Source organism: Orcinus orca, unplaced genomic scaffold, assembly GCF_937001465.1.
Source record: "Orcinus orca unplaced genomic scaffold, mOrcOrc1.1 scaffold_77, whole genome shotgun sequence".
NCBI classification, from domain to species: domain Eukaryota; kingdom Metazoa; phylum Chordata; class Mammalia; order Artiodactyla; family Delphinidae; genus Orcinus; species Orcinus orca.
The window spans coordinates 248615-275108 of NW_026043869.1; the positions used below are offsets into that span (position 1 = coordinate 248615).

Genomic DNA, 26494 nt, shown 5'->3' on the forward strand with positions numbered 1-26494 from the left:
AGCGTCTGGAATGTTGCACCCGAGTACCAGGGGTCGAAAACTGAGACATATTTGAACACGTCTCCCGATCACATGGTTGATCATACTCTCGGTTCCACATGCATGTTTTAGCTGAAGGAAGAATCCCTTAAACCTGGAGAGTTGAGACCCGTGGAATGGGTACCATGCAATATGACTTCAAAGGGTCTTCATTTGCTCTCCGAACCTCTCCAATCCTCTCACTGCTACGTTTATGCCCCTGTACTCACTCTTGATTCTCTTTCAGAGACATAGCAATCCATAGGTTTTAAGATACTTACTAGTCAGGTACATTATTAGGCGTTAAATATGGGGTTTTGAGTCCATTTCGTTGAGCAAGGAGTAGCTCTTGTCTATTACATATTTGGCTTAAGGAACATTATCTGTGCTCATTTCAATCTCTGGTTTTATGCAGCACCCCAACTCACCTTTCCCCTTAAGCAAGCATAAGTTGGTTTTCTATACTTGAGACCCTGTTCTGTTTTTTAATACAGTTCCTGGGTAGCCAAGTTTACATTCCGTGTATTAGTGATATCATATGATGTTTCTTTTTCTGCGTGACTTATTTCAGTTAGAATCATCATGCCTGAATCCACTCATTATGCTGCTATGGGCCTGATGACATAGATTTCATTGCTGAGTGATATTGCATTGTACGTAAGTACCACAACTTCTTTATCCATTTTTCACTTTCTGCGATATTGAACTTGTACCGTAAACGAGGTTCTTGTAAACAGAGCCGTCCCAAAGTTTGGGGTGGCTGTGTCTTTTTGATTTTAATTTCCCTAAGCTATAGGACCATAAGTGGAAGTGCCCTAGGCTCTGTACCTCTGTTTTTTAGATGTTTCAGGAAGCACCATACACTTCTCCCGAGTGGCTGTTGGCAATTTACATCCCGCCCATCAGCATAACAAAGCTCCCAGTTCTCCATGGCCTGTCCTGTCTTTCTGGATTTTACACTTTTTTCAGATGGCCCTTTTGACCGGGGGGAAGTGAGACTTCATTGTAGTGCAGATTTCCTTTGCAAGCTTGCTTGGTTGGCCAAAAAGGGCGTATGCGTTTTTTCCTAAATATATTCAGGAAAAAACGTATACGCCCTTTTTGGCCAAGTGCATCATTGTGGACGTTCTGCCTCTTTTCCTATGCTTTAAATGCAATTCCAGTCTACCTCCTGAAATCGGTTTCCTGCAATTGTGCCTTGCTTTCAATGCCTCTTTATAGCCTTATCTCAATATATTTTTTGAAAATAGTTGGCCTTTATAACTCTGCAGGTTTTTGAATTGCAGTGGCCCTTAGCTCCATTTTTCAGCTCTTATTTTTGTGATCTTGCCTCATAACCACAGGATTCCTTCAGGCCCTATTCTTCTTCTGGGGCACCTTGGTGTGCCTTTGGTTTATTCTTCTTACTGATGTGAAATTAGAGTGACATGTGCCCATTGAAACTGCTACAGCTAGTTTCTCACTGGTTCCCCCTATTTCCATTCATCCTCCGCACTAACTGCAGACTGTGCGATACCAGAACTTAAAGGAATTGACTCTCCATGTGGGGATATTGTTAGTAAAGCGGCTGGAATGTCGATCCTGAGCCCCAGGAGAGGAAAAATGAGGTGCGTTTTAGAAACCTTTCCCGATCATATGGTATACCAGTCGCTGGGTTTCCCAAGCATGGTTTAGCTGTAGGAAGATTCCCTTCAACCTGGAGTTTTGGGACCCTTGGAATGAGTAGCATGAAGTATTGCATTAAACTTTTGGCAGTTGCTCACCAAAGCTCACCAATCCTCTCAGCCCCAAGTGTGCAGCCTTATGTCTTATCCAGCTGTGGGTTTATATGTGGTCAATCCAGGTTGCATCACAGCCCCTGAGCAAATTTTGTAAGAATTTTTCTCTCTTTCATTGTTTCTGCGTTTTGTTTTTAAAATTTATTTCTATAATGGGGTTTAGCTCATTTTCACTGCTGTGTTTGTGCCGCTCTGCACACACTTGATTCCCTTATGGAGATATATCAATACATGGGTTTTAAGATTCTTATTACTCAGATATATTTCTCTGCGGTGTATAGGGTGTGTTGAGGCCAGTTCATTGAGCAAGGTGTAGATCTTGTCTAATATCTATTTGGTTTATTGAACGGTATCTGTGCTAATTTCAAACTCTGGTTTTATGCATCACCCCACCTCTCCTTTCCCCTTAAGCTGACATAAGTGTGTTTTCTAAATGTGAGACACTGTTCTGTTCTGTAATTCATTTCTTGTGCAGCCATATTTCCCCTCCCTCTATAAGTGATATCTTATGTTTCTTTTTCTGTTTGACTTATTTCAAGTAGTATTATCAGACCTAAATCCACTCTTTATCCTTCTACTAGCCTTATTACATTGATTTCATGGTGAAGAGATATTCCATTGTACATAAGTACCACATCTTCTTTATCCATTGTTCTCTTTCCTGGGATATTTAAGGTGTACTGAAGTTGAGGTTCTTGTAAACAGAGTAGCCCTAAACTGTGGTGTGCTTGTGTCTTGTTGATTTTTAGACTTCCCTAGATATACTCCCATGATTGGAAGTGTCCTATGCTCTGTAGCTCTGTTTTCTAGATGATTTAGGAACCACCATACACTTCTCCAGAGTGGCTCTCGGCAGTTCACACACTGCCTATCAGCGTATAAAGGCTCCCTGTTCTCCATGGCCTGTCCTGCATTTCTGGTTTTTACAATTTTTTAGGATGGCCCTTTTGACTGGTGGGAAATGAGACTTCTTTGTTGTGCACATTTGCATTGCTTGCTTGCTTCGTTGCCCATAAAGTGCGTATGCGTTTTTTCCTGGATATAATCAGGAAAAAACGCATATGCCCTTTTGGGCCAACTGCATCATTGTCGAAATTCTGCCGCTTTTCATGTGCTTTAAAGACGAGTCCAATCTATCTCTTGAAATCTGTTTCTTGCAATTCTGTCTTGCATTCAGATCCTCTTCTTTGCCTTACCTCAACATATTTTTGGACGTTAGTTTTCATTTATAACTCTGCAGGTTTGTGAATTGCAGTGACCCTGAGCTCCATTTTTTAAGTTGCTCTTTTGTGAGCTGGCCTCAAACCCACAGGATTGCTTCAGGCCCTATTTTGGCTCTGGTGAGGCGGGCTGAGCCTTTTTTCAATTCTTATTCTTAATGGGAAATTAGAGTGATATGTGCCCGTCCAAACCCCTACAACTATTCTCTCATTGGTTCCCCCTCTTCCCGTTCATCCTCCTCACAATTTGCAAAATGTGTGAAACAGAAGTTGAAATGTGCTGATTCTCCAAGTGGAGAGATTCTAAGTAACGTGGGTGGAATGGTGAACAGGAGCACCAGGAGAGGATAAATGAGCTGCATTTTAGACACATCTCCCGATCACATGGTGTACAGTCCTCTGGGTTTTCCATGCATGTTTTAGCTGTAGGAAGATCCCTTGAACCTGCAGATTTGGGACCCATTGAATGGGTACCAGGTAGTATTACTTTAAAGGGTGTGCATTTCCTCACCCAACCTCACATTTCTCTTAGTGCAAACAGTTTCCAGCCTTATGTCTCATCCTGCTGTGGGTCTAGATGTGTTCAATCCATGTTGCATCACCGTCCCTGAGGAAAAGTTGTAAGAGGTTTTCTCTGTCTCTCTGTCATTTATTTTTTTCAATTTATTACTATATTGGTTACAGCTGATTTTCAAAGCTCTGTTTCTTGCTGCTGTACATCCACTTGATTCACGTACAGAGAGACATCAGTAAATTCTTTTTCAGATTCTTACCAGTCGTATATATTCTTTTCCGGTGACTTGAGTGTGCTGAGTGCAGTTCTTTTAGCTACCGTGTGGGCCTTGTTGATTATCAGTTTGGTATTTGGAATGGTATCTTTGCTAATTTCAACCTCCTGGATGATGCCTCACCCCTCCCCACCTTTCCCGTTTAGCAGCCTTATGCGTGTTTTCTACATATTTGACTATGTTTTTGTTTTGTAATTTATTTCATGTGTAGTCATTTTGGATTCCACCTTTAAGTGATATCTTATGATATGTGTCTTTTTCTTTTTGAATTATGTCACTTAGAAAGATCATACGTAACTCCTCCGGAGTTGTTACAACTGGCCATATTTCATTGATTTCCAGGCTGAATAATATTCCACTCTACCTAAGTACCACATCTCTATCCATTTTTTCCCTCCAGAGACATTTAAGTTATATCCTAGTCGAGGATCTTTTAAACAGAGAGGGGGTAAACATTGGGGTGCCTGTGTCCTCTCAATTTTTGTTTTTCCCAAGATATACGCCCATGAGTGTAAGTGCCCTATGCTCTGTAGCTCATTTTTTAGATGCTTTAGTAAACACAATACACTTCTCCAGAATGGCCGTTGGCAATATACATTTCCACTATAAGTCTCACAGGGCTCCCTCTTCTCCTTGCCCTGTCCTGCATTTCTGTTGTTTACGCTTTATGAGGATGGCTCTTCTGACTGATGCGAAGTGATATCTTTGTAGTATTGACTTCCAGTGCCCACCTGTTTGGTTGGCTAAAAAAGTGTATGCCCTTTTCTTGAATATATACAGAAAAAAATGCATACACCCTTTTTGGCCAACTGCAATGTTGGCAATGTTCAGCTCCTTTTCTTGTGCTTAATGGCGAGTCCTTTCTACCTCCTCAAATCCCTTTCCTGCCATTCTCCCTTGCTTACAAGTCCTTTTCTCTGACTTTCCTCAAGACATTTTTCAGTGATAGATATTTTCAACTCTGCAGTTTCGTGAATTTTACTGCCCCTGAGTTCCATTGTTCAACTTGCGTTTATGGGAACTGGCCACAAAGCAGTGGGATTTCCTCAAGCCCTATACTGTTTCCATGGGCAACCCTAGCCTTTGGTCAATTCGTCTTCCTGATTGGAAATTAGAGTGACATGTGCCTGTCTGAACACCTAGGACTTGTCTCTCATTGTTCCTCATCCTTCCGCTTCATCCTCTGGACAAATTCCAAACTGTACGCAACAGGATGTTGACAGTGCTGACATCTCCAAGTGGGGAGACTGTTAGTAAAGACGCTGGAGGGGTGAACCCGAGCACCAGGAGATGAGGAGATGAGATGCCTTTTCCAAACTCTTCCTGATCAGACAGTATACCATCCTCTGGGTGTGACAGACATGTTTTAGCAGTAGGAAGAGTCCCATTCATGTAAGGAGAACACCAGGGCTTTTTCAAAATCAGTGTCTGCCCGAAACCCAAACTGGGGAATTTTTTAAGCTATGGCTACACATATGTTCATTAAGGGCCTGGGGAAGTAAGCAGAGTCCAAACTTTAGATGATTGAAGTCTTCAGGGTCAGAAGCACTCACCACCAGCTTCCCTTAGGTTACACTTTAACTGTCATTGATAGATGATGTCAATAAAAATATCTATTCTTTTCCAGATTATTTCCCCTTATAGGTTATTGCAAAATGTTGAGTGTAGTTCCCTGTGCTATACAGTAGTTCCTTGTTGATGATCTATTTTATACATAGCAGTGTGTATGTGTTAATCCCAAACTGTTAATTTATCCCTCCTCCCACCTTTCCCCTTTGGTAATAATAAATTATAAGATTTTATACTTCTCAGAAATGGGGGAGCTGAAAGAGAGGTATCATTTTCAATGGAAAAGCATTTAAAACAAGATTGAAGCTTTAACCAAGATTATTAGATGTACATCCTTGGAAAGAAATCACTTCGTTTCTCTAATATTGACCTGACAAATAAGACAAACCTTTTCACTGAACTTGCTTATAATAAAGTGATGGAAATACCAAATGGAAGTGTTAGAAACATCTTATTTTACCCGAGCCTTATACACTGTTCTATGTTAACTACAGTTTGGCTCACACATCTGTTCATTGAGGTTACAATAGTCTCAATTTCTGTTACTGATCCTCCAGAGTGGACCCCAACAAGTGTCCCCCTGCCCAGTGTCATTGGGGCCAACAGATCGAGACTGAGTTTGGTTCACAAGCAAAGGAAACTTTATATTTTGATCAGAGAATGGAGAGGTGAGAGCATGCACTACCCCGTGGGCTGTGGGCTGGGCTGTTGTGTAGAGATCCTGTCAGAGTCAGTGGGAGGGAGGGGGCGGAGCTCTCAAGGGCCGGGTTGGCTGCAGCTCAGGCTCTATATCGCGGAGTCTGCACTGGGCCCCAGGAGCTGAGGTGTCGTCCCAGCCATTCTGCACTAGGAAATCTGGTCTGAAGTGCCGGGTGTGGAACCTCTGCATGCGGGACCCTAGGAGCACATGAAATTAGACAAAGCACAAAGGATAAAAAAGGTTAGACTTGACTTTATTGCCCAGATTCTATTTTTATCTCCCAGGGATTTTTAATGGGCTTTGCTGGGGACAAACCCCTCCTCTGCGTTTTGTCCCGTTCCTCATTCTTGGAGTGCTGAGGGTGCAGACCCTTCTTCTGTAACTGCTGATTTGGGAGCCCTCATACCCAGGGGCGAGGGTCAGAGCTTCTCCCCAGCAGCCTCCAGGTTACGTTGATTGTCCCCAGGCCCCCTGCCTCCCTGCTCGTCCACCTGAGCACCAGCATTGGAAGTGTTATAGATTCTAATGACCTTTAAGGGTCCAGGAAAGAGATGTGCAGAGACGCTGTGGGGGTCGGATTCACCCCGCCCCACATTTGATCGGCCACCTTAGGCTGACCGTTTCTGCCAGCCTAGATGCTCTGACCAGTAGTCTGCGCTTTCTTCAATTAGGTCCCTGAATTAATGTACAAACAGCACCAGGTGTCAGAGCCCTGCCCGCTCAACTCCCAGACAGTCCAGGGTCAGTGGTGATCAAGGACCATGATGGCCACTGAGTCAACAGCCTTTTGAAGTAAACAGGAGTCCAGCCGGTCTTATTGGCCAAGATCATCACGGTGTCTGTAGGCTTTTCTATGGTGACAGTGTGATATACGGTTCCCTCGCCAAGATTATTAGCTCCCCTCTGGGTGCAGTATGTCCTGCAAGCAGTAGTCTACTCTTTTGGGACACACTCTTGTTGTTTTATGAGAGAAACTCCAGGTCAAGTGATGTTCACACGAGTCGTCATGGTGCCCTGTTGCCCCCGGTTATCTCTCTGGATGTTGGAGTTGGAAGGCCTCCTCACTCGAGGTTGGTGTGCCCACAGAGCGAACCCTGCAACTTCAGGGCATGGCTGGTGGTTAGGATCACCACGTGGGGTCCTTTTCCCTTAGGAGGGAGGTGGCCTTTGGGGCTGCTGATTTCCAGGTTTTTAGATACCACCAGTATCTTGGCCAGATGTGGCAGTGGGCCAAGCCCCTTGGTGACCGTAGTTTATCCTACCTGGATGGCATTCTTGCATTGTTCCATTTCAAGTGGTCCCAGTTTTTGCACTAATTCTCCAATGGCGATTCACCTTTCACTGGGAATGTAAAGGTCAAAGGGTTTAGCTAAATTAGGGAGTTCCAGGGCAAGGGTCTGAATTGACTGCTCTTTCCATTCTTGAAAGGCCACTTCTGGATTCTATTCAACAGGATCATCATCTTTTCCTTTCAGTGTTTCATATAGAGGCCCAGCTAGTAGACTGTAGTTAGGGATCCAGAAGCAGCAAACCCTGGCCTCCCCAGGAACCCCTAAGCTGTCTTCTAGTTTTAGAAAGGGGTAAGGCTGAAAATGGTTTCTTTCCTTTCCTGGGATGGGCTTCTCCGACCTTCTGTGAGAATGAAGCCCAGGCAGGTCACCGCAGTCTGTGATATTTGAGCTTTTTCTTGGACAACTTCTATCCTTTATTGGCTTGGTAGTTCAGAGGCCTCCTTAGTAGGGCTGGCGATCAGAATGTCATCTGCGTACTGAAGGAGGGTTTCCTTTCCCAGAGGTAGAACTTTTAGGTCTTTAGCTAAGCTTTCCCCAAAGATGGTGTGGGAATTTTTGCACCCTTGGGGCAAGACGGCCCGGAAGTATTGTTTTAGTTGTATGTTGAGTCCTGCCACTCACAAGCCAAAATTTCTTGTGACTCTGGGACTAATGGAATACAAAAGAAGGCATCATTGAAGACTAATACAGAATACCATGTCCTGGTGGTTGGTAGAATGACCAGCAGGGTGTAGGAATTAGGAGCAGCTGGAGGTATATCCTCGGTGGCTTCACTGACTGTCCTGACATCCTTTACCAGGTCCCCAGCAGCCCATGGGGCTCTCGTGGTCAGACCAATCCCAGAATATGGAGCTCACCTGGGCAGGTACCCCACCCCCACCCCAGCCCACGGGGCTCTCGTGGTCAGGCCCCTCCCAGGATACAGAGCTACCCTTGCAGGTACTGTGGCAGGGCTGGGCACACAGGAACCGTGCACATAGCCCTCATTGCAGAGCACCCCCTGCTCACCTGTCGCTCAGAGCTGACACAGAGCACCTCAGAGCAGGACTTGAACTAACAAACAGCAGCTGCGACAGGTCTGTGACCCTGGGCATCACTCTGTGCGGCCTCCCTCCACCTGGTCTTCCAGAGACTTCCACTGCACCCGGGGCACCAGGCCTCTGTCTCCAACCACCACCCACCCCTCCTCTCCCTGACTCCTGGGTTCCTCTCATTAGGAGAGGGTTTTCTTGAAGTTGTCTCCCACTCATGGGCCAGATAAAATGATTAGAAAACAAGCCAAAGCTGCAGCCCCTTGTCTATCCTGACTCTCAGGAGCCCACACCTGTTCCTTGGACCTGGCCGGTTCAGCAAGTTCCATTTTCTGCAACTGTGAGCCCCTGAGGGGTGATGATTGGCTGACCTGGGCAGCCTTACCGTGCCGGCCAGCCCTCCCCAGGTGTGCCTGGGTTGAGATCAATATAAATACCACTCCAGGCAGCAAGAGGACCTGCAGCTGTGCCTGACGCCATTTTCTCTGCCCTGTCAGCAGTCTCGGGGCTGGGCTGGTGGGAGGGAGTGAGAGGCCACGGCTTTGTGGGTGGCCCAGTGTGAGTGGGGCTCTGCTGGACTTTCTGCAGCAGTTGCCAGGCTGCCACCTGCTAAAGAAGAGGATGTGTCACCTATACCTGCTGCTGGAATTTCTCCCTGGGCAGAGGTGAGGAAGGAAAAAAGCAGTGGGGGCAGGGACAGGATGGGTATCTCAGGCAGGGAAATGGAAATCTTCCAGAAGAGCACCCAGGGCCAGGACCATCCTGGCTGGCCTGCAGGCACCAAGTCGGCCGGCATGCTGTCACTCGTGTGGCTCTATGGCCCTTCCTCTAGGCTTTCAAGTCCTTGTATATATTCAGGTGTTTTACCTGGGACGGGTAGGAATAGTTCAGCAGCAACTGGCCTGGGGCTCAGCTCACGTTTACTCACAGATGCCTCGGCACGGTGCCCCAGCTTTGCAATGAGGACGCTTGTTGCATGGGGGCTGCTGGCTGAATGGGAGACGATTCCCCACCACTGACCAACTTCAGAATTGTTTACAACTGGAGCAAGTGCCCTGATACGGTTTTCCTCTGTGGAACTGGTGGGTTCTGTGATTTTTTTCTCTTTTTCGTTTTTGGTTCAAGGTAGATTTTATTCCTCTTTTTTGTATTTACAGATATAAGCATGGAAATAATTTATTCATATAAATACATGTATGTGAAGGGAATAATTGTTTTTTCTGTTTTATTTTTTAAATTTTATTTCTTTTTAATTTTGAATTTTATTTTATATTTTTATACAGCAGGTTCTTATTGGTTATCTATTTTATACATATAAATGTATACATGCCAATCCCAGTCTCTCAACTCCTCCCACCACCACCCCCCCAACAGCTTTCCCCCCTTGTTGTCCATACGTTTGTTGTCTACATCTGTTGCTCTATTTATGCCTTGCAAAATGGTTAACCTGTACAGTTTTTCTAGGTTCCACATATATGCATGAATATACAAGATTTGTTTTTCTCTTTCTGACTTACTTCACTCTGTATGACACTCTCTAGATCCATCGACGTCTCTACAAATGACCCAATTTCATTCCTTTTCATGGCTTAGTAATATTCCATTTTATATATGTACCACAGCTTTATGCATTCGTCTGTCTGTGGGCATTTAGGTTGCTTCCATTACCTCGATATTGTAAAGAGTGAGGCAATGAACATTGCGGTGAATGTCTCTTTTTGATTTATGGTTTTGTCTGGGTATATGTCCAGAACTGGGATTGCTGTATCATATGGTAATTCTACTGTTAGTTTCTTAAGAAACTCCATATTGTTCTCCATAGTGACTGTATCAATTTATATTCCCAACAATAGTGGAAGAGGGTTCCATTTCTCCACACGCTTTCCAGCATTTTTTGTTTGTAGATTTTCTGATGATGCCCATTCTACCAGGTGTGAGGTGATATCTCATTGTTGAGTCCATTTCCTTGAGCAAGGGGTCGGTCTTGTCTATTACATATTTAGCTTATGGAATGGTATCTGTGCTAATTTCAAACACAGGTTTTATGCAGCACCCCAACTAACCTTCCCCCTTAAGCAAGCATAAGTTGGTTTTCTAAACATGAGAACCTGTTCTGTTTTGTAATTCAGTTCATGTGTAGCCAAGTTCGCATTCCATGTATTAGTGGTACCTTATGAGGTTTCTTTTTCTGTGTGGCTTTTTTCACTTAGAATCACCGTGCCTCAATCCACTCATTATGCTGGTAAGGGCCTGGTGACATAGTTTTCATTGCTGAGAGGTATTCTGTTGTACGTAAGTACCACAACATCTTTATCCATTATTTGCTCTCTGGCATATTTAACTTGTGCTGCAGAAGAGGTTCCTGTAAACAGAGCCGTACCAAATATTGGGGTGGCTGTGTCTTTTTGATTTTAATTTCCCTAAGCTATAGGACCATAAGTGGAAGTGCCCTAGGCTCTGTTGCTTTGTTTTTTAGATGTTTCAGGAAACACCATACACTTCTCCCGAGTGGCTGTTGGCAATTTACATCCCGCCCATCAGCATAACAAGGCTCCCAGTTCTCCATGGCCTGTCCTGCCTTTCTAGATTTTACACTTTTTTCAGATGGCCCTTTTGACCGGGGGGAAGTGAGACTTCATTGTAGTGCAGATTTCATTTGCAAGCTTGCTTGGTTGGCCAAAAAGGGCGTATGCGTTTATTACTGAATATATTCAGGAAAAAACGCATACGCCCTTTTTGGCCAAGTGCATCATTGTGGACGTTCTGCCTCTTTTCCTATGCGTTAAATGCAATTCCAGTCTACCTCCTGAAATCGTCTTCCTGCAATTCTGCCCCGCTTTCAAGTCCTCTTGGCAGCCTTACTTCAGTATATTTTTGGACGATAGCTGTCATTTATAACTCTGCAGGTTTGTGAATTACAGTGCCCGGAGCGCCTTTCTTCAACTCGCTTTCTTGTGAGCTGGCCGCAACAACGCAGGATTGGTTCAGGCCGTAATCTGTTTCCGGCACGGCACGCTGAGCCTTTGGTTAATTCCTCTTCCTGGTGGGAAATGAGAGTTAAATTTGCCCGTCCAGACACCTCCAGCTAGTCTCTCATTGGTTCTACCTATTCCTGTTCATCTTCCGCAGAAATTGCAAACTGGGCCAAACAGGAGGTTAAAGGCACTGACTCTCCAAGTCGGGAGAGTGTTAGTAAAGCATCTGGAATGTTGCACCCGAGTTCCAGGGGACGAGAACTGAGACATATTGGAACACGTCTCCCGATCACACGGTTGATCATACTCTGGGTTCCACATGCATGCTTTAGCTGAAGGAAGAATCCCTTAAACCTGGAGAGTTGAGACCCGTGGAATGGGTACCATGCAATATGACTTCAAAGGGTCTTCATTTGCTCACCGAACCTCTCCAATCCTATCACTGCTGCGTTTATGCCCCTGTACACACGTTTGATTCTCTTTTGGAGACATAGCAATCCATAGGTTTTAAGATACTTACTAGTCAGGTATATCCTTAGGCATTTAATATGGGGTGTTCAGTCCATTTCGTTGAGCAAGGAGTAGCTCTTGTCTATTCCATATTTGGCTTAAGGAACTTTATCTGTGCTCATTTCAATCTCTGGTTTTATGCAGCACCCCAACTCACCTTTCCCCTTAAGCAAGCATAAGTTGGTTTTCTATATTTGAGACCCTGTTCTGTTTTGTAATCCAGTTCCTGTGTAGCCAAGTTTACATTCCGTGTATTAGTGATATCTTATGATGTTTCTTTTTCTGTGTGACTTATTTCAGTTAGAAACATCATACCTGAATCCACTCATTATGCTGCTACGGGCCTGATGACATAGATTTCATTGCTGAGTGATATTGCATTGTACATAAGTACCACAACTTCTTTATCCATTTTTCACTTTCTGCGATATTAAACTTGCCCCGTAAACGAGTTTCTTGTAAACAGAGCCGTCCCAAACTTTGGGGTGGCTGTGCCTTTTTGATTTTAATTTCCCTAAGCTATAGGACCATAAGTGGAAGTGCCCTAGGCTCTGTTGTTTTGTTTTTTAGATGTTTCAGGAAACACCATACACTTCTCCCGAGTGGCTGTTGGCAATTTACATCCCGCCCATCAGCATAACAAGGCTCCCATTTCTCCATGGCCTGTCCTGCCTTTCTAGATTTTACACTTTTTTCAGATGGCACTTTTGACCGGGGGGAAGTGAGACTTCATTGTAGTGCAGATTTCCTTTGCAAGCTTGCTTGGTTGGCCAAAAAGGGCGTATGCGTTTTTTCCTGAATATATTCAGGAAAAAACGCATACGCCCTTTTTGGCCAAGTGCATCATTGTCGACGCTTTGCATCTTTTCCTATGCTTTAAATGCAATTCCAGTCTACCTCCTGAAATCGGTTTCCTGCAATTCTGCCCCGCTTTCAAGTCCTCGTGGCAGACTTACTTCAGTATATTTTTGGATGATAGCTGTCATTTATAACTCTGCAGGTTGGTGAATTACAGTGCCCCTGAGCTCCTTTCTTCAACTCGCTTTCTTGGGAGCTGGCCGCAACACCGCAGGATTGCTTCAGGCCCTAATCTGGTTCCGGCACGGCACGCTGAACCTTTGGTTAATTCCTCTTCCTGGTGGGAAATGAGAGTTAAATTTGCCCGTCCAGACACCTCCAGCTAGTCTCTCATTTGTTCTCCCTATTCCTGTTCATCTTCCGCGGAAATTGCAAACTGGGCCAAACAGGAGGTTAAAGGCACTGACTCTCCAAGTCGGGAGAGTGTTAGTAAAGCGTCTGGAATGTTGCACCCGAGTACCAGGGGACGAGAACTGAGACATATTGGAACAAGTCTCCCGATCACACGGTTGATCATACTCTGGGTTCCACATGCATGATTTAGCTGAAGGAAGAATCCCTTAAACCTGGAGAGTTGAGACCCGTGGAATGGGTACCATGCAATATGACTTCAAAGGGTCTTCATTTGCTCACCGAACCTCTCTAATCCTATAATTGCTGCATTTATGCCCCTGTACACACGCTTGATTCTCTTTCGGAGACATAGCAATCCATAGGTTTAAAATACTTACAAGGCAGGTACATTCTTAGGCGTTTAAGATGGGCTGTTGAGTCCATTTCGTTGAGCAAGGAGTAGCTCTTGTGTATTACATATTTGGCTTAAGGAACTTTATCTGTGCTCATTTCAGTCTCTGGTTTTATGCAGCACCCCAACTCACCTTTCCCCTTAAGCAAGCATAAGTTGGTTTTCTAAATTTGAGACCCTGTTCTGTTTTGTAATCCAGTTCCTGTGTAGCCAAGTTTACATTCCGTGTATTAGTGATATCTTATGATGTTTCTTTTTCTGTGTGACTTATTTCAGTTAGAATCATCATACCTGAATCCACTCATTATGCTGCTACGGGCCTGATGACATAGATTTCGTTGCTGAGTGATATTGCATTGTACGTAAGTACCACAACTTCTTTATCCATTTTCCACTTTCTGTGATATTGAACTTGTACCATAAACGCGGTTCTTGTAAACAGAGCCATCCCAAACTTTGGGGTGGCTGTGTCTTTTTGATTTTAATTTCCCTAAGCTATAGGACCGTAAGTGGAATTGACCTAGGCTCTGTTGCTTTGTTTTTTAGATGTTTCAGGAAACACCATACACTTCTCCTGAGTGGCTGTTGGGAATTTACCTCCCGCCCATCAGCATAACAAGGCTCCCAGTTCTCCATGGCCTGTCCTGCCTTTCTGGATTTTACACTTTTTTCAGATGGCCCTTTTGACCAGGGGGAAGTGAGACTTCATTGTAGTGCAGATTTCCTTTGCAAGCTTGCTTGGTTGGCCAAAAAGGGCGTATGCGTTTTTTCCTGAATATATTCAGGAAAAAACGCATATGCCCTTTTTGGCCAAGTGCATCATTGTGGATGTTCTACCTCTTTTCCTATGCTTTAAATGCAATTCCAGTCTACCTCCTGAAATCGGTTTCCTGCAATTCTGCCCCGCTTTCAATTCGTCTTGGCAGCCTTACTTCAGTATATTTTTGGACGATAGCTGTCATTTATAACTCTGCAGGTTTGTGAATTACAGTGCCCCTGAGCTCCTTTCTTCAACTCGCTTTCTTGTGAGCTGGCCGCAACACCGCAGGATTGCTTCAGGCCCTAATCTGGTTCCGGCACGGCACGCTGAGCCTTTGGTTAATTCCTCTTCCTGGTGGGAAATGAGAGTTAAATTTGCACGTCCAGACACCTCCAGCTTGTCTCTCATTGGTTCTCCCTATTCCTGTTCATCTTCCACGGAAATTGCAAACTGGGCCAAACAGGAGGTTAAAGGCACTGACTCTCCAAGTTGGGAGAGACTTAGTAAAGCGTCTGGAATGTTGCACCCGAGTACCAGGGGACGAGAACTGAGACATATTGGAACATGTCTCCCGATCACACGGTTGATCATACTCTGGATTCCACATGCATGTTTTAGCTGAAGGAAGAATCCCTTAAACCTGGAGAGTTGAGACCCGTGGAATGGGTACCATGCAATATGACTTCAAAGGGTCTTCATTTGCTCACCGAACCTCTCCAATCCTATCACTGCTGCGTTTATGCCCCTGTACACACGCTTGATTCTCTTTCGGAGACATAGCAATCCATAGGTTTTAAGATATTTACTAGTCAGGTACATTCTTAGGCGTTTAATATGGGGTGTTGAGTCCATTTCGTTGAGCAAGGAGTAGCTCTTGTCTATTACATATTTGGCTTAAGGAACTTTATCTGTGCTCATTTCAATCTCTGGTTTTATGCAGCACCCCAACTCACCTTTCCCCTTAAGCAAGCATAAGTTGGTTTTCTAAATTTGAGACCCTGTTGTGTTTTGTAATCCAGTTCCTGTGTAGCCAAGTTTACATTCCGTGTATTAGTGATATCTTATGATGATTCTTTTTCTGTGTGACTTATTTCAGTTAGAATCATCATACCTGAATCCACTCATTATGCTGCTACGGGCCTGATGACATAGATTTCATTGCTGAGTGATATTGCATTGTACGTAAGTACCCCAACTGCTTTATGCATTTTTCACATTCTGCGATATTGAACTTGTCCCTTAAACGAGTTTCTTGTAAACAGAGCCGTCCCAAACTTAGCGGTGGCTGTGTCTTTTTGATTTTAATTTCCCTAAGCTATAGGACCATAAGTGGAAGTGCACTAGGCTCTGTTGCTTTGTTTTTTAGATGTTTCAGGAAACACCATACACTTCTCCTGAGTGGCTGTTGGCAATTTACATCCCGCCCATCAGCATAACAAGGCTCCCAGTTCTCCATGGCCTGTCCTGCCTTTCTGGATTTTACACTTTTTTCAGATGGCCCTTTTGACCAGGGGGAAGTGAGACTTCATTGTAGTGCAGATTTCCTTTGCAAGCTTGCTTGGTTGTCCAAAAAGGGCATATGCATATTTTCCTGAATATATTCAGGAAAAAACGTATACGCACTTTTTGGCCAAGTGCATCATTGTCGACGTTCTGCCTCTTTTCCTATGCTTTAAGTGCAATTCCAGTCTACCTCCTGAAATCGTTTTCCTGCAATTCTGCCCCGCGTTCAAGTCCTCTTGGCAGCCTTACTTCAGTATATTTTTGGACGATAGCTGTCATTTATAACTCTGCAGGTTTGTGAATTACAGTGCCCCTGAGCTCCTTTCTTCAACTCGCTTTCTTGTGAGCTGGCCGCAACACCGCAGGATTGCTTCAGGCCCTAATCTTGTTCTGGCACGGCCCGCTGAGCCTTTGGTTAATTCCTCTTCCTGGTGGGAAATGAGAGTTAAATTTGCCCGTCCAGACACCTCCAGCTAGTCTCTCATTGGTTCTCCCTATTCCTGTACATCTGCCGCAGAAATTGCAAACTGGGCCAAACAGGAGGTTAAAGGCACTGACTCTCCAAGTCGGGAGAGTGTTAGTAAAGCGTCTGGAATGTTGCACCCGAGTACCAGGGGTCGAGAACTGAGACATATTGGAACACGTCTCCCGATCACATGGTTGATCATACTCTGGGTTCCACATGCGTGATTTAGCTGAAAAAAGAATCCCTTAACCTGGGGCGTTGAGACCCGTGGAATGGGTACCATGCAATATGACTTCAAAGGGTCTTCATTTGCTCACCGAACCTGTCCAATCTTATCACTGCTGCGTTTATGCCCCTGTACACACGCTTGATTCTCTTTCGGAGACATACCGATCTATAGGTTTTAAGATACTTACTAGTCAGGTACATTATTAGGCGTTTAATATGGGGTGTTGAGTCCATTTCGATGAGCAAGGAGTAGCTCTTGTCTATTACATATTTGGTTTAAGGAACTTTATCTGTGCTCATTTCAATCTCTGGTTTTATGCAGCACCCCAACTCATCTTTCCCCTTAAGCAAGCATAAGTTGGGTTCCTACATTTGAGACCCTGTTCTGTTTTGTAATCCAGTTCCTGTGTAGCCAAGTTTACATTCCGTGTATTAGTGATATCTTATGATGTTTCTTTTTCTGTGTGACTTATTTCAGTTAGAATCATCATACCTGAATCCACTCATTATGCTGCTACGGGCCTGATGACATAGATTTCATTGCTGAGTGATATTGCATTGTACGTAAGTACCACAACTTCTTTATCCATTTTTCACTTTCTGCGATATTGAACTTGTCCCGTAAATGAGTTTCTTGTAAACAGAGCCGTCCCAAACTTAGGGGTGGCTGTGTCTTTTTGATTTTAATTTCCCTAAGGTATAGGACCATAAGTGGAAGTGCCCTAGGCTCTGTTGCTTTGTTTTTTAGATGTTTCAGGAAACACCATACACTTCTCCTGAGTGGCTGTTGGCAATTTACATCCCGCCCATCAGCATAACAAGGCTCCCAGTTCTCCATGGCCTGTCCTGCCTTTCTGGATTTTACACTTTTTTCAGATGGCCCTTTTGACCAGGGGGAAGTGAGACTTCATTGTAGTGCAGATTTCCTTTGCAAGCTTGCTTGGTTGGCCAAAAAGGGCGTATGCGTTTTTTCCTGAATATATTCAGGAAAAAACGCATTCGCCCTTTTTGGCCAAGTGCATCATTGTCGACGTTCTGCCTCTTTTCCTATGCTTTAAGTGCAATTCCAGTCTACCTCCTGAAATCGTTTTCCTGCAATTCTGCCCCACTTTCAAGTCCTCTTGGCAGCCTTACTTCAGTATATTTTTGGACGATAGCTGTCATTTATAACTCTGCAGGTTTGTGAATTACAGTGCCCCTGAGCTCCTTTCTTCAACTCGCTTTCTTGTGAGCTGGCCGCAACACCGCAGGATTGCTTCAGGCCCTAATCTTGTTCTGGCACGGCCCGCTGAGCCTTTCGTTAATTCGTCTTTCTGGTGGGAAATGAGAGTTAAATTTGCCCGTCCAGACACCTCCAGCTAGTCTCTCATTGGTTCTCCCTATTCCTGTTCATCTTCCGCAGAAATTGCAAACTGGGTCAAACAGGAGGTTAAAGGCACTGACTCTCTAAGTCGGGAGAGTGTTAGTAAAGCGTCTGGAATGTTGCACCCGAGTACCAGGGGACGAGAACTGAGACATATTGGAACACGTCTCCCGATCACATGGTTGATCATACTCTGGGTTCCACATGCATGCTTTAGCTGAAGGAAGAATCCCTTAAACGGGAAGAGTTGAGACCCATGGAATGGGTACCATGCAATATGACTTCAAAGGGTCTTCATTTGCTCACCGAACCTCTCCAATCCTATCACTGCTGCGTTTATGCCCCTGTACACATGCTTGATTCTCTTTCGGAGACATAGCAATCCATAGGTTTTAAGATACTTACAAGTCAGGTACATTCTTTGGCGTTTAATATGGGGTGTTGAGTCCATTTCATTGAGCAAGGAGTACCTCTTGTGTATTCCATATTTGGCTTAAGGAACTTTATCTGTGCTCATTTCAATCTCTGGTTTTATGCAGCACCCCAACTCACCTTTCCCCTTAAGCAAGCATAAGTTGGTTTCCTACATTTGAGACCCTGTTCTGTTTTGTAATCCAGTTCCTGTGTAGCCAAGTTTACATTCCGTGTATTAGTGATATCTTATGATGTTTCTTTTTCTGTGTGACTTATTTCAGTTAGAATCATCATACCTGAATCCACTCATTATGGTGCTACGGGCCTGATGACATAGATTTCATTGCTGAGTGATATTGCATTGTACATAAGTACCACAACTTCTTTATCCATTTTTCACTTTCTGTGATATTGAACTTGTCCCGTAAACGAGTTTCTTGTAAACAGAGCCGTCCCAAACTTTGAGGTGGCTGTGTCTTTTTGATTTTAATTTCCCTAAGCTATAGGACCATAAGTGGAAGTGCCCTAGGCTCTGTTGCTTTGTTTCTTAGATGTTTCAGGAAACACCATACACTTCTCCCGAGTGGCTGTTGGCAATTTACATCCCGCCCATCAGCATAACATGGCTCCCAGTTCTCCATGGCCTGTCCTGCATTTCTGGATTTTACACTTTTTTCAGATGGCCCTTTTGTCCGGGGGGAAGTGAGACTTCATTGTAGTGCAGATTTCCTTTGCAAGCTTGCTTGGTTGGCCAAAAAGGGCGTATGCGTTTTTTCCTGAATATATTCAGGAAAAAACGCATACGCCCTTTTTGGCCAAGTGCATCATTGTCCACGTTCTGCCTCTTTTCCTATGCTTTAAATGCAATTCCAGTCTACCTCCTGAAATCGGTTTCCTGCAATTCTGCCCGGCTTTCAAGTCCTCTTGGCAGCCTTACTTCAGTATATTTTTGGACGATAGCTGTCATTTATAACTCTGCAGGTTTGTGAATTACAGTGCCCCTGAGCTACTTTCTTCAACTCGCTTTCTTGTGAGCTGGCCGCAACACCGCAGAATTGCTTCAGGCCCTAATCTTGTTCTAGCACGGCCCGCTGAGCCTTCGGTTAATTCCTCTTCCTGGTGTGAAATGAGAGTTAAATTTTCCCGTCTAGACACCTCCAGCTAGTCTCGCATTGGTTCTCCCTATTCCTGTTCATCTTCCGCAGAAATTGCAAACTGGGCCAAACAGGAGGTTAAAGGCACTGACTCTCCAAGTCGGGAGAGTGTTAGTAAAGCGTCTGGAATGTTGTACCCGAGTACCAGGGGACGAGAACTCAGACATATTTGAACACGTCTCCCGATCACACGGTTGATCATACTCTGGGTTCCACATGCATGCTTTAGCTGAAGGAAGAATCCCTTAAACGTGGAGAGTTGAGACCCGTGCAATGGGTACCATGCAATATGACTTCAAGGGGTCTTCATTTGCTCACCGAACCTCTCCAATCCTATCACTGCTGCGTTTTTGCCCCTGTACACACGCTTGATTCTCTTTCGGAGACATAGCAATCCATAGGGTTTAAGATACTTACTAGTCAGGTACATTCTTAGGCGTTTAATATGGGGTGTTGAGTCCATTGCGTTGAGCAAGGAGTAGCTCTTGTCTATTACATATTTGGCTTAAGGAACTTTATCTGTGCTCATTTCAATCTCTGGTTTTATGCAGCACCCCAACTCACCTTTCCCCTTAAGCAAGCATAAGTTGGTTTTCTAAATTTGAGACCCTGTTGTGTTTTGTAATCCAGTTCCTGTGTAGCCAAGTTTACATTCCATGCATTAGTGATATCTTATGATGTTTCTTTTTCTGTGTGACTTATTTCAGTTAGAATCATCATACCTGAATCCACTCATTATGCTGCTACGGGCCTGATGACATAGATTTCATTGCTGAGTGATATTGCATTGTACGTAAGTATCACAACTGCTTTATGCATTTTTCACTTTCTGCAATATTGAACTTGTCCCGTAAACGAGTTTCTTGTAAACAGAGCCGTCCCAAAATTAGGGGTGGCTGTGTCTTTTTGATTTTAATTTCCCTAAGATATAGGACCATAAGTGGAAGTGCCCTAGGCTCTGTTGCTTTGTTTCATAGATGTTTCAGGAAACACCATACACTTCTCCTGAGAGGCTGTTGGCAATTTACATCCCGCCCATCAGCATAACAAGGCTCCCAGTTCTCCATGGCCTGTCCTGCCTTTCTGGATTTTACACTTTTTTCAGATGGCCCTTTTGAAAAGTGGGAAGTGAGACTTCATTGTAGTGCAGATTTCCTTTGCAAGCTTGCTTGGTTGGCCAAAAAGGGCGTATGCGTTTTTTCCTGAATATATTCAGGAAAAAACGTATACGCATTTTTTGGCCAAGTGCATCATTGTCGACGTTCTGCCTCTTTTCCTATGCTTTAAGTGCAATTCCTGTCTACCTCCTGAAATCGTTTTCCTGCAATTCTGCCCCACTTTCAAGTCCTCTTGGCAGCCTTACTTCAGTATATTTTTGGACGATAGCTGTCATTTATAACTCTGCAGGTTTGTGAATTACAGTGCCCCTGAGCTCCTTTCTTCAACTCGCTTTCTTGTGAGCTGGCCGCAACACCGCAGGATTGCTTCAGGCCCTAATCTTGTTCTGGCACGGCCCGCTGAGCCTTTGGTTAATTCCTCTTCCTGGTGGGAAATGAGAGTTAAATTTGCCCGTCCAGACACCTCCAGCTAATCTCTCATTGGTTCTCCCTATTCCTGTTCATCTTCCGCAGAAATTGCAAACTGGGCCAAACAGGAGGTTAAAGGCACTGACTCTCCAAGTCGGGAGAGTGTTAGTAAAGCGTCTGGAATGTTGCACCCGAGTACCAGGGGACGAGAACTGAGACATATTGGAACACGTCTCCCGATCACATGGTTGATCATACTCTGGGTTCCACATGCATGCTTTAGCTGAAGGAAGAATCCCTTAAACGGGGAGAGTTGAGACCCATGGAATGGGTACCATGCAATATGACTTCAAAGGGTCTTCATTTGCTCACCGAACCCTCCAATCCTATCACTGCTGCGTTTATGCCCCTGTACACACGCTTGATTCTCTTTCGGAGACATACCGATCCATAGGTTTTAAGATACTTACAAGTCAGGTACATTCTTAGGCGTTTAATATGGGGTTTTGAGTCCATTTCGTTGAGCAAGGAGTAGCTCTTGTCTATTACATATTTGGCTTAAGGAACTTTATCTGTGCTCATTTCAATCTCTGGTTTTATGCAGCACCCCAACTCACCTTTCCCCTTAAGCAAGCATAAGTTGGTTTTCTAAATTTGAGACCCTGTTCTCTTTTGTAATCCAGTTCCTGTGTAGCCAAGTTTACATTCCGTGTATTAGTGATATCTTATGATGTTTCTTTTTCTGTGTGACTTATTTCAGTTAGAATCATCATACCTGAATCCACTCATTATGCGGCTACGGGCCTGATGACATAGATTTCATTGCTGAGTGATATTGCATTGTACGTAAGTACCACAACTTCTTTATCCATTTTTCACTTTCTGTGATATTGAACTTGTCCCGTAAACGAGTTTCTTGTAAACAGAGCCGTCCCAAACTTTGGCGTGGCTGTGTCTTTTTGATTTTAATTTCCCTAAGCTATAGGACCATAAGTGGAAGTGCCCTAGGCTCTGTTGCTTTGTTTCATAGATGTTTCAGGAAACACCATACACTTCTCCCGAGTGGCTGTTGGCAATTTACATCCCGCCCATCAGCATAACAAGGCTCCCAGTTCTCCATGGCCTGTCCTGCATTTCTGGATTTTACACTTTTTTCAGATGGCCCTTTTGACCGGGGGGATGTGAGACTTCATTGTAGTGCAGATTTCCTTTGCAAGCTTGCTTGGTTGGCCAAAAAGGGCGTATGCTTTTTTTCCTGAATATATTCAGGAAAAAACGCATACGCCCTTTTTGGACAAGTGCATCATTGTCGACGTTCTGCCTCTTTTCCTATGCTTTAAATGCAATTCCAGTCTACCTCCTGAAATCGGTGTCCTGCAATTCTGCCTCTCTTTCAAGTCCTCTTGGCAACCTTACTTCAGTATATTTTTGGACGATAGCTGTCATTTATAACTCTGCAGGTTTGTGAATTACAGTGCCCCTGAGCTCCTTTCTTCAACTCGCTTTCTTGTGAGCTGGCTGCAACACTGCAGGATTGCTTCAGGCCCTAATCTGGTTCCGGCACGGCACGCTGAGCCTTTGGTTAATTCCTCTTCCTGGTGGGAAATGAGAGTTAAATTTGCCCGTCCAGACACCTCCAGCTAGTCTCTCATTGGTCCTCCCTATTCCTGTTCATGTTCTGCAGAAATTGCAAACTGGGCCAAAGAGGAGGTTAAAAGCACTGACTCTCCAAGTCGGGAGAGTGTTAGTAAAGCGTCTGGAATGTTGCACCCGAGTACCAGGGGATGAGAACTGAGACATATTTGAACATGTCTCCCTATCACATGGTTGATCATACTCTGGGTTCCACATGTATGTTTTAGCTGAAGGAAGAATCCCTTAAACCTGGAGAGTTGAGACCCGTGGAATGGGTACCATGCAATATGACTTCAAAGGGTCTTCATTTGCTCACCGAACCTCTCCAATCCTATCACTGTTGCGTTTATGCCCATGTACACACGCTTGATTCTCTTTCGGAGACATAGTAATCCATGGGTTTTAAGATACTTACTAGTCACGTACACACTTAGGCGTTTAATATGGGGTGTTGAGTCCATTTCGTTAAGCAAGGAGTAGCTCTTGTCTATTCAATATTTGGCTTAAGGAACTTTATCTGTTCTCATTTCTATCTCTGGTTTTATGCAGCACCCCAACTCACCTTTCCCCTTAAGCAAGCATAAGTTGGTTTTCTAAATTTGAGACCCTGTTCTGTTTTGTAATCCAGTTCCTGTGTAGCCAAGTTTACATTCCGTGTATTAGTGATATCTTATGATGTTTCTATTTCTGTGTGACTTATTTCAGTTAGAATCATCATACCTGAATCCACTCATTTTGCTGCTATGGGCCTGATGTCATAGATTTCATTGCTGAGTGATATTGCATTGTACGTAAGTACCACAACTTCTTTATCCATTTTTCACTTTCTGCGATATTGAACTTGTACCGTAAACGAGGTTCTTGTAAACAGAGCCGCCCAAAACTTTGGGGTGGCTGTGTCTTTTTGATTTTAATTTCCCAAAGCTATAGGACTATAAGTGGAAGTGCCCTAGGCTCTGTTACATTGTTTCTTAGAACTTTCAGGAAACACCATACACTTCTCCCCAGTGGCTGTTGGCAATTTACATCCTGCCCATCAGCATAACAAGGCTCCCAGTTCTCCATGGCCTGTCCTGCCTTTCTGGATTTTACACTTTTTTCAGATGGCCCTTTTGACTGGGGGGAAGTGAGACTTCATTGTAGTGCAGATTTCCTTTGCAAGCTTGCTTGGTTCGCCAAAAAGGGCGTATGCGTTTTTTCCTGAATATATTCAGGAAAAACCGCATACGCCCTTTTTGGCCAAGTGCATGATTGTCGACGTTCTGCCTCTTTTCCTATGCTTTAAATGCAATTCCAGTCTACCTCCAGAAATCGGTGTCCTGCAATTCTGCCTCTCTTTCACGTCCTCTTGGCAACCTTACTTAGTATATTTTTGGACGATAGCTGTCATTTATAACTCTGCAGGTTTGTGAATTAAAGTGCCCCTGAGCTCCTTTCTTCAACTCGCTTTCTTGTGAGCTGGCTGCAACACCGCAGGATTGCTTCAGGCCCTAATCTGGTTCTGGCACGGCACGCTGAGCCTTTGGTTAATTCCTCTTCCTGGTGGGAAATGAGAGTTAAATTTGCCCGTCCAGACACCTCCATCTTGTCTCTCATTGGTTCTCCCTATTCCTGTTCATCTTCCGCAGAAATTGCAAACTGGGCCAAACAGGAAGTTAAAGGCCCTGACTTTCCAAGTCGGGAGAGTATTAGTAAAGCGTCTGGAATGTTGCATCCGAGTACCAGGGAACGAACACTGAGACATATTTGTACACGTCTCCCTATCACACGGTTGATCATACTCTGGGTTCCACATGTGTGTTTTAGCTGAAGGAAGAATCCCTTAAACCTGGAGAGTTGAGACCCGTGGAATGGGTACCATGCAATATGACTTCAAAGGGTCTTCATTTGCTCACTGAACCTCTCCAATCCTATCAGTGCTGCTTTTATGCCCCTGTACACATGCTTGATACTCTTTCGGAGACATAACAATCCATAGGTTTTAATATACTTACTAGTCAGGTACATTCTTAGGCGTTTAATATGGGGTGTTGAGTCCATTTCGTTGAGCAAGGAGTATCTCTTGTCTATTCCATATTTGGCTTAAGGAACATTATCTGTGCTCATTTCAATCTCTGGTTTTATGCAGCACCCCAACTCACCTTTCCCCTTAAGCAAGCATAAGTTGGTTTTCTAAATTTGAGAACTTATTCTGTTTTGTAATTCAGTTCCTTTGTAGCAAGTTTACATTCCTTGTATTAGTGATATCTTATGATGTTTCTTTTTCTGTGTGACTTATTTCAGTTAGAATCATCATACCTGAATCCACTCATTATGCTGCTACGGCCCTGATGACATAGATGTCATTGCTGAGTGATATTGCATTGTACGTAAGTACCACAACTTCTTTATCCATTTTTCGCTTTCTGCAATATTGAACTTGTACCGTAAACGAGGTTCTTGTAAACAGAGCCGTCCCAAACTTTGGGGTGGCTCTGTCTTTTTGATTTTAATTTCCCTAAGCTATAGGACCATAAGTGGAAGTGCCCTAGGCTCTGTTGCTTTGTTTTTTAGATGTTTCAGGAAACACCATACACTTCTCCGGAGTGGCTGTTGGCAATTTACATCCCACCCATCAGCATAACAAGGCTCCCAGTTCTCCATTGCCTGTCCTGCCTTTCTGGATTTTACAGTTTTTTCAGATGGCCCTTTTGACTGGGGGGAAGTGAGACTTCATTGTAGTGCAGATTTCCTTTGCAAGCTTGCTTGGTTGGCCAAAAAGGGCGTATGCGTTTTTTCCTGAATATATTCAGGAAAAAACGCATACGCCCTTTTTGGCCAAGTGCATCATTGTCGACGTTCTGCCTCTTTTCCTATGCTTTAAATGCAATTGCAGTCTACCTCCTGAAATAGGTTTCCTTCAATTCTGCCTTCCTTTCAATGCCTCTTCATAACCTTACCTCAATATAGTTTTTGAAAATAGTTGGCCTTTATAACTCTGCATGTTTTTGAATTGCAGTGGCCCTTAGCTCCATTTTTCAGCTCATATTTTTGTGATCTTGCCTCATAACCACAGGATTCCTTCAGGCCCTATTCTTCTTCTGGGGCACCTTGCTGTGCCTTTGGTTTATTCTTCTTACTGATGTGAAATTAGAGTGACATGTGCCCATTGAAACCGCTACAGCTTGTTTCTCACTGGTTCCCCCTATTCCCATTCATCCTCCGCACTAACTGCAGACTGTGCGATACCAGAACTTAAAGGCATTGACTCTCCATGTGAGGATGTTGTTAGTAAAGCGGCTGGAATGTCGATCCGGAGCCCCAGGAGAGGAAAAATGAGGTGCGTTTTAGAAACCTTTCCCGATCATATGGTATACCAGTCGCTGGGTTTCCCAAGCATGGTTTAGCTTTAGGAAGATTCCCTTCAACCTGGATTGTTGGGACCCTTGGAATGAGTAGCATGAAGTATTGCATTAAACTTTTGGCAGTTGCTCACCAAAACTCACCAATCCTCTCAGCCCCAAGTGTCCAGCCTTATGTGTTATCCAGCTGTGGGTTTATATGTGGTCAATCCAGGTTGCATCACAGCCCCTGAGCAAATTTTGTAAGAATTTTTCTCTCTTTCATTGTTTCTGCGTTTTGTTTTTAAAATTTATTTCTATAATGGGGTTTAGCTCATTTTCACTGCTGTGTTTGTGCCGCTCTGCACACACTTGATTCCCCTATGGAGATATATCAATACATGGATTTTTTTTTTTTCTTTTGCGATACGTGGGCCTCTCACTGTTGTGGCCTCTCCTGGCGTGGAGCACAGGCTCCGGATGCGCAGGCTCAGCGGCCATGGCTCACGGGCCCAGCCACTCCGCGGCACATGGGATCCTCCTGGACCGGGGCACGAACCCGCGTCCCCTGCATCGGCAGGCGAACTCTCAACCACTGTGCCACCAGGGAAGCCCAATACATGGATTTTAAGATTCTTATT

General features: G+C 44.2%; 1 long non-coding RNA gene across 1 annotated transcript in view; it reads left to right on the forward strand.

Moving 5' to 3' along the window:
* Nucleotides 1-23270, forward strand: part of LOC125963346 (uncharacterized) — a 37088-nt gene extending 13818 nt beyond the window's left edge. The window contains exon 3 of the long non-coding RNA XR_007475172.1: nucleotides 23239-23270. This is a non-coding gene — a long non-coding RNA (uncharacterized LOC125963346). The remainder of the gene's footprint in view (nucleotides 1-23238) is intronic.
* The last annotated feature ends 3224 nt before the right edge of the window (nucleotides 23271-26494 follow it).